Source organism: Mastomys coucha, unplaced genomic scaffold, assembly GCF_008632895.1.
Source record: "Mastomys coucha isolate ucsf_1 unplaced genomic scaffold, UCSF_Mcou_1 pScaffold22, whole genome shotgun sequence".
Taxonomy (NCBI): Eukaryota; Metazoa; Chordata; class Mammalia; order Rodentia; family Muridae; genus Mastomys; species Mastomys coucha.
In genome coordinates, this window is record NW_022196905.1 from 148,321,204 (window position 1) to 148,330,702 (window position 9,499).

The window sequence follows — 9,499 nt, forward strand, 5'->3', positions numbered from 1 at the left end:
ATGTTTCTGTCTGTATTTGGAGGCTTTTCATATTATGGTCTTGCCTTTGTTATCTCTTGTGGCTTAAATAACAGAATTTTATTCCTTACAGCTCTGAAGACTAGCAGTCCAAGACCAAGGTACTGGTAGTATTGATTTCACTCTAAAGTCTTATCTCCTGGCTTGTAGGTGGCCATCATCTTGCTATGTGTTCATTAGACACATACATATTGCCTCTTACAAGGGTACTAATCTTATCAGACCACACCCATATCCTCACATTATCATAATTCAACTCTAATAACTTCACAGTGAGTCTATCTCCAAATATCATCATTTATGAATTAGGACTTTAACATATGAGTGTGGGTGTTACATGTGAATGGGGGTCATAGAAATTTGGTTCATAAGATGGATCATTTCTATTCCTCTTTTGTTAAAGCATCTTTTATTCACCTGACTGAATTGTCCCTGAAGACTACTGCCTTTGTCTGCTAAACTAGACCTAGTCCTGGAAGCTTCTAGCCTCTGTACAATCTAATCTAGGCCTAGAATGTTTTCAGCATCTGAGACTTATTGCTGAATATGCTCAATATTTCCCAGTTCTTTCTGTTCTCTGGCTGGCTGATTCAAAGTCTTCTCAAAACTGACTGATCCAATCTGGGATTCTCTTTCAGCCTCTGACATTTGCTCTGTTTGGCCTCAAAATAACTCTGGCAATCTGTTATAATTTTCTGGCTTCTTCACATTCTCTGACTCATTCTGTTTTCACTGGTATCCAACTTGTTCTCTCTGGTATCTCATCCATCACTGCAAAACTCTCTTGGTAAAGTTGCCTCCTCCTTTCATTCTCTGTGCTGCTCCCTCTTATGTAGCTTTTCTTTCCTCTCTCTTATAGTGAGAGTTGGGAATATCCTATTCTGTCAAATCTCTGATTTGTTACTTTGCCACTCAATTAGACATCATTTTTAAACATGGGTGCTTCCACAAATTAACTTTACCCTCAATTGTTTGGGATTAAGATGTATACTAAGGGCATGTATGTATTCTAGGCATAGGGTTTAAAGGTGTTTGCTAAGGGCTGGGCCACATCACAAGTAGAAAAATTTTCCCCACTAAATAACATAATCTCAGCGTGATCAAGTATCCAACAACACTCCTCAGTGTGTAACTTCTCTGATTCTCATTGTCAATGGTCCTCTTAGCATGAAGTAACACTTACCTGTATGTTTCTGCACTTGTTGCCTGACAACATTCTTCATCTTCCAAGACCTTTCTTTAACATGTTGTACAGAAGACCTTTTTCAAATTGAACAGATTCTTTAAAGTCCACTGGTGAATTTTCAGTTTTCTCTAGTTTGTACAGATTTTCTCTGTCTCTGAGCTCTAAATAGTTATGCTCACACTATTACTATATGCAAAAGTATATCACTTTATTACCCTGCCTGCCTCTCAACCACACCTCTCTGTCCACCTCCTGCTATTTTGAGCTCTAGTCGTCTGCTCTGGGCACAGATCAATGGAAACCCTTAGCTGCCGCCCTGCCAGCGAGGGCTGCAGAGTGGGTGCAGCACCAGCCGTGCACGTGCAGCCACTGGGCCGGCAGTTCCCCCGCTGCTGCATTGCGCATGGCTGGCCCACAGAGCCTTGGGCAGTGTCTGCACAAGCTAGGCACACTCCTGCTCGGGTCCCTGGTCAGGGACTTTCCCGCTTGGGTCTCCGGTCAGAGCAGCCAGGACGGAACAAAGGGAAGTTTTTGCCCCCCCCCGCAACTCTGCTCTGAGAGGGCGGGGCCTCCGCGGCCATCTTGCCATGTGTAATAGGACAAAGAAGTAAAGATGTAAGACAATCGACAATACAAAAACAATCGCATTCATTCAAAGACAAGACAGACTTACATGTAACATAGATATACATAAACAAAACATATAGCCACAGGGAACTAAAGCCTGTCCATGGCCGTTTCTGTCCCAAGTATCTCCACTTCCTGGGAGGCCCCCATAAACTCTCTAACCCGGAGCTATAAGGGGAAGAAGGCTGCTTCCGTTTTCGGGAGTAGTAGCCTTTATAACCCGGCACTGTGGCCGTACCTAGCACCCTGGCCATCTTAACCCAGCACTTTGGCTGTCCATCCTGGCACGAATCTGCCATCTATATCTTAATATTTATATAAAAGATCTCTGTTTTATACTCCAATCGGGCCTCACATTGGGTGCCATCTGTTACCGTCCAGCGGTAACCATAGGGAAGGGTTTCCTGGAAATATGGAGTCAGGAGAAAGTTGGCTAGTCATAATTAATCTTACCCATGTGGAAGGCACCTTAAAAATTAGACAGCATTCAAGAGGTATGATCACCCAGCCATCTTGCATTTTATGAATTCTTTGTTACAAGCCAACAGGTAAAATAGGTGAGGCAAAACCCCTCCCCCAAGTTCGTCAGCATGCCGGCCCAATCAGCAGCTTCTTTGGTCTCTGTAAAGGCAGGACTTCCGATGTAACTGGAACCAGGAGTGAGGCGTGGCAAATAGCAGGAGGTGGGCAGAGAGGTGTGGTTATGAGAGGCAGGCAGGGTCGGAAGAATCAGCCCTCAAGCCAGGAGGGTTATACTTTATACCACTCTTAGCAAAATAAATTATTGGTGTTTTTACTCTGGAGGATATTTTTTATAACCATATCTTTCTGTGATCTTCTCAAAAGCCCTGTGAAGAACAATGATTATAAACTATGTTTTTGGTGATGTTAAGGGACTTATGATTATGGATGTAGTAACTTGAGACATGTGAATTTCTGAGTTGATGATACATAGTTCATATTCTTCTTCCTCATTTCACTTATGACTCTTTACTTATGTTTTCTTTCTTATCTCTTCTAATTTATATCATCTTTATTCATCTCTATAGGCTTTATTTAATTCTTTTTGGTGAGGAGGAACAGCAAATGCAGTGAATTTCCATAAAGAGTTTATCTCAATTTAATTTCTTCATACTTAATCATAAACAAAGTGATTATGTGATAAACAGTGGCCCACCCATTTCATAAATGAAGAAACTCACGATAATAATGATTTCTACATTCTGTCTGGTAGGTTAGGTAATTGCTGCTTCTCAAGTAAAAATGCTAATTAGAAATTCATGGTTAAGGTAACACATTTATATTTTCTAGTTTGTTTTGTAAGTGCAATGTGTAAGTTTTCTTTTTTCAATGCATGTCGCAGAATATATTGACCTCCCACATAGAAGATGAAATCTGGGATTGTGGCCATTATACAGACTGAAGGGGTGTGAAATAATTCAAACAGTGAAAACCTACCAATACACCTGACCCCAATCCATTCAGACATTGAGCAAAGAAACCACTTACAAATTCTTTTAGCATGATACCAAATCAGAAACACTTACTGTACACCAAAAAAGGCAAGTGAAGAATCAAGTCCAGACATGTAGAGGTGTGATATCTGCAATCAGAGCCAAGTCAGAAAAGAGTTAGCTCTCTAAATGGCCAAATTAAACAAGACACAACCAAGGCTAACTCATCCCTCTGGGCGCTTATAAACCTACTGTGAGAACTTTCAAAAATGAAGTTTGCACCAATTTTGTCTTATTTTTCTTGGCCATTTAGTGGGCTAACCTTTTAGGAATTTGGCCCAGACTGGAGATATCACACTTTTTGTGTGTCTGCCCTTTTCCTTTGACTTTTAATTTTTGTATACATAAAAGTTTTAAAAAGTTAGGTGTGGTGTTATGTTATTAAGCTTAATAAGAGTAAAAGACAAAAGCAAAAAAGTGGAAAAGGGCAGAATATACTGACCTAACAATGCAATTAGACTACCAGGAACACAGAGTTTTCATTCTAGTCTAGAGGTTGAGCTGGACACTAGGGGTTCAGATCAACATAGAGGCTATTTGGAGGAATTCTCAAACCTAGTCTCCACTCTCTAAAGATGAATGAATAAACACATGCCTAAAAGGGCATAGCAGAGCACATGGAATCACAGGGATGAGTTGAGAGGTACACAGGAGACAGGTACTGTAGCTAAGTACAAAGACTGCTTCTCTGCAGCTGCCTTGGGTTGAAACTAAGAGGTTGCATGTCATTTCTGAGGAACTGGACATCCTTAGTACTATGCGTGCTTCTGGAAGACAGTATATCAAGACCAAGACAGGAATAGTTTTGAAGGTTGTTTTGTTGCTAAGATGTTTTGGATATAACTGTCAGCAAGTTTCCCTTGCTGTGAAGCTGCAGATTAAAACCCCTGATCACCAATGCTATGTTAAAGAAAAATTTTATGACACTTGATTAACTTAATGCTTTATTGCATTTCATAAATGAAGGCTTCCTATTTGAAATTCCTTATGTGTCCAACCTTAGGCCACCATCTCAAGTGACCTCTTATAGACTTTTACTTATATAGAAAGATGATACTGCATTTTGAGGTGAATAAGTAAGTAATTATGTTTTTACCCCTTTATTTTAGCAAGGCATGTAGTTGAGAGGAATATAAAGCTAAATAAGTTAAGATGCTATCTTATAGTTTCTACATCTGTGTTATGGCTGTTCTTTCCTTTTAATGTTAGAATTTGTTTTTCACTTTGCTGTTTCTAGGTGGGAAGTGGTGTGATTGGTGATTTAATCCTGGGATTGAGAGCTGAGGAAAGGCTGTTTACTACTGTAGAACGTGGGTCGTGATTAAGCTTTTGGATCTCAGGACAGGGCTCTCTAGATATATCCATTTTTAATCCTTATGTAGACGTTTCTTATCCTATTGCTAAAAATTATTCTCAAAAATTTTGTTGGCAAGTTTACTTGACAGATTCACACAGGGGTAAATGTTGGCAGGTGAACAGGCAGCTTTTGCTCCAACTCCTGTCTGGTTCTGTTCCAGTTTGGTGTAGGATCTGACATAATCTGAGGAGTGTCTGATACCTCCTCCATTTCGGACCATGGAGGCCTCTTGGGGGCAGGGTTGAGAGGCAGATACAAGCTGTCACTGACCTGTTTCTCTTTGCATTCTCTAGCCTGAAAATATACCTTCCTTCTGTGCCATTTCCTGGAGCTGTCATGTGTGATGAGAATTCCAAGAATAGAGGCTGTGATCTGATTATTTATGGATTTTTGTTGAAAAGTTTTTTTATTTTTAGAAAGCTAGAGACTTCTTTGCCAAATGTCTTTGATTCTAGTATATAACTTTAGAACTCAGCTATATAAACAAAGGCTCCTTTGAAGTGAATCTTGTTATTAAATTACTATTTTTTTACTTTTTCCTCTCAAACCACATGCAGTCAAAAAGTAAATTCAATTGATAATTAAAATTATACATAATTATCATGTACAGCATATTTTGATTTTTATGTATGAAATGGTACAATTGGTATTCACCACTTGACTCTCTAGTTCAGCTCTTCTAGATGTCACATATGACATTTTATATTTTACAGATGAATGAGTTCAAGTGCTGTATCAGTTTCTATGCTTGTTTATTTCTCTTTGTGTAGTGTCTTCCAGGTTTATCCTTGTCACAAATATTGGGATTTTTCATGGTGGTACATAATACATTTTCCCTTCCATTGCCCTGTTGAGTGACATTTAGATGGATTCCATGTTTTAGCCATTCTGAATAGTGCTGCAATGAATGCAATAGTGTGGCTTAGTCTTTATCTGATACACCCAGTTCATGTTCTTTAAATGTATATCCTGTACAGAATTGATGCATCAAATGGTAATTCTATTTATTTTTCATGTGTGTGTATGTATGTATGTGTGTTTGATGTACATGTGTATGTGAAAGTGTATTGTCATGTGTGTAAGTGCATGCTTGTGTATGTGTGTATGCTGAGGCCCAATATTGACATTTGATGTCTTATTTGATTGCTTTTCATTTTATTGAGGCAAGAGTTCCAGTTACAACTATTTTAATGAGTCTAGGAATCCCCTGTTTCTGTCTCTCCAGTAATGGGATATAGGTATCCTCCATGACAGTCTGACACCAGGGATTTAGTTGAGAGCCCTCACAATATTTTCCATAATGCCTACATTAATTTATATTCTCATCAGTAATGTGCAAGGGTCTCTTTCTCCATCCTCAGAAAGACTTCTAGTATTTAACTTCTTTGATGATAATCAGTCTAACAGGTATGGGACGATATCTCATTGTACACTAATTTCACATTATTCTTAATGTTGAAAACTATTTCTTTTTAAAATTTTTTATTAGATATTTTCTTTATTTACATGTCATGATATCTCTTTTCCCAGTTTCCATTACGAAAAAAAGAAAAAAAAAACAAAGACAAAAACAAACCCCTTGTTCCCTCCTCCATTTCCCTGCTCACCACCCCACCCTCTCCTGTTTACTGGCCCTGGCATTCCCCTACACTGGGGCACAGAACCTTCACAGGGCCAAGGGCCTCTCCTCCCATTGATGACCAATTTGGCCATCCTCTACAAACACAAGCTGCTGGAGCCATTAGTCCCACCATGTGTACTCTTTGGTTGGTGGTTTAGTCCCTGGGAGATCTGAGGGTACTAGTTAGTTTGTGAGGAGTCGCAGCTGCCACCCTATATATATATTGAACACATGGTCTCCGGCCAGAGCAGAGAGCATTGATAAACAAGCCCTTGGAGTAAGTAAGAAATAGGTCGAAATAAGATAGAAATAAGTAAGATGTAAGAAGCAAGATTACAAGGTTCCTAACTAAACTGCTTGGAGAAGAGCTTGTTGTTGCCTCCTTATTTCCGCTGGACGGAAAGGTGGCCGACATTTGGTGGCCTGGACTAGGAATGGAGAAGTTCGTACAGGGAGAGACGTACAGGGAATAGAGAATGGACATACAGAGGAAATCTTTTACGGCTCAGAACTCCTTGCAGGCAAGGCAGTCAACTGGTAAATTCCCAGGTAAGGTGGGAAAAAAGGGAAGGTCCTCGGTAAAGAGGTGATAAGGTCTCCAGGATTGGAGCAATAAGGTCCTGTTAAGGGCGAATCAAAAGTGATAGTATGGGGAACTCCCAATCTTGCCCCGTGTTTGTTGAATTAGGGAGAGATTTGGAATTCGCCTAGGAAGAAGGCATAATAAAAGGTAGAGTGCGACCAATCTAGAAACTGATTAGGAGCTGCTTGGAGAATAAAGTGTGTTCTAAAGCAGTAGAGAAGGGACAGGAAGAGTTAGAACAGCTGAAGGAAGAGAGGTCAGCAAAGTCTGAGAATCAGACTGATGAAGGTGGTTCGGACTTTGAAGAACTTATTTCCGTTGGACGGAAAGGCATACGACATTAGTTTGTATTGTTGTTTGTCCTAAGGCGCTGCAAACCCTTCAGCTCCTTGGGTCTTTTCTCTAGCTCCTTTATTGGGGACCTTGTACTCAGTCCAATGGATGGCTGTGAGCCTCTACTTCTATTAGTTGGGTACTGTCAGAGACTCTCAGGAGACAGCTATATCAGGCTGGATTGTCCTTTCTTCAGACTCTGCTCCATAGTTAGTCTCTGCAATTCCTTCCATGGGTATTTTGTTCCCCCTTTTAAGAAGGAATGAAGTATCCACATTTTGGTATTCCTTCTTCTTGAGTTTCTGGTGGTTTGTGGATTGTACTTAGTGGATTCTGATCTTCTGGGCTAATATCCACTTATCAGAGAGTGCATACCATGTGTGTTCTTTTGTGACTGGGTTACCTCACTCAGGATGATATTCTCCAGACCCATCCATTACCCTAAGAATTTCATAAATTCATTGTTTTTAATAGCTGAGTAGTACTCCATTGTGTAGATGTACCATAATTTCTATATCCATTCCTCTGTTGAGGGACATCAGGATTGTTTCCAGTTTCTGGCTATTATAAATAAGGCTGCTCTGAACATAGTGGAGCATGTGTACTTATTACATTTTGGAGTATCTTCTGGATATATGCCCAGGAGTGATATAACTGGGTCCTGTGGTAGCACTATGTCCAACTTCCCGAGGAAATGCCAAACTGATTTCCAGAGTGTTTGTATGAGCTTGCAATTCCACCAGCAATGAAGGAGTGTTCCTCTTTCTCCACATCCTCTCTAGCATCTGCTGTCACCTGAATTTTTTTATCCTAGCCATTCTGACTGGTGTGAGGTGGAATCTCAGGGTTGTTTTGATTTGCATTTCCTAGATGACTAAGGATGTTGAATATTTCTTTAGGTGCTTCTCAGCCATTTAGTATTCCTCAGTTGAGAATTCTTTGTTTAGCTCTGTACCCCACTTTTAAATAGGGTTATTTGGTTCTCTGGAGTCTAACTTCTTGATTTCTTTGTATATATGGGATATTAGCCCTCTATCAGATATAGGATTGGTAAAGATCTTTTCCCAATTTGTTGGTTGCCCCCTATTGACAGTTTCTTTTACCTTAGAGAAGCTCTGCAACTTTACAGGTCCCATTTGTCAATTCTTGATCTTAGAGCATGTGCTATTGGTGTTCTGTTCAGGAAAATTTCCCCTGTGCCTATGTGCTCAAGGCTCTTCCCCACTTTCTTTTCTATTAGTTTCAGCATATCTGGTTTGATGTGGAGGTCCTTGATAGACTTAGACTTGAGCTTTGTACAAGGAGATGGAAATGGATCAATTTGCATTCTTTACATACTAATGGCCAGTTGAGCCAACACCTTTTGTTGAAAATGCTATCTTTTTTCCACGTTTTGATTTTAGCTCCTTTGTCAAAGATCAAATGACCATAGGTGTGTGGGTTCATTTCTGCATCTTCAATTCTGTTCTATTGATCTACCTGCCTGTCACTGTACCAATACCATGGAGTTTTAATCACGATTGCTCAGTAGTACAGTTTAAGGTCCGGGATAGTGATTCCACCAGAGATTCCTTTATTGTTGAGAATAGTTTTGGCTATCCTGGGTTTTTTGTTATTCCAGATGAATTTTTAAATTGCTCTTTCTAAGTCTGTAAAGATTTGAGTTGGAATTTTGATGGGGATTGCATTGAATCTGTAGAATGCTTTCGGCAAGCTGGCCATTTTTACTATAATAATCCTGCCAATCCATGGGAGATCTTTCCATCTTCTGAGATCTTCAATTTCCTTCTTCTGAGACTTGAAATTCTTGTCAAACAGATCTTTTACTTGCGTAGTTAGAGTCACACCAAGGTATTTTATATTATCTATAACTATTGTGAAGGGTGTTGTTTCTCTAATTTCTTTCTCCGCCTGTTTATCCTTTGTGTAGAGGAAGGCCACTGATTTGCTTGAGTTAATTGTATATCCAGGTACTTTGCTGAAGTTATTTATAAGGTTTAGGAGCTCTGTGGTGGAATTTTTGGGGTCACTTAAGTATACTATCATCTCATCAGCAAATAGTGATAATTTGACTTCTTCCTTTCCTATTCGTATCCCTTTGATCTCCTTTCATTGTCTAATTGCTCTGCCTAGGACTTCAAGGACAATATTGAATAGATAGGGAGAGATTGGGCAGCCTTGTTTAGTTCCTAATTTTAGTGGGATTGCTTCAAGTTTCTCTTCATTTAGTTTGATGTTGGCTACTGGTTTTCTGTATATT

At 39.7% G+C, this 9,499-nt stretch overlaps 1 pseudogene; it reads left to right on the plus strand.

Moving 5' to 3' along the window:
• Positions 1-1,777: 1,777 nt before the first annotated feature.
• Positions 1,778-9,499, plus strand: part of LOC116071103 — a 29,153-nt pseudogene continuing 21,431 nt past the window's right edge.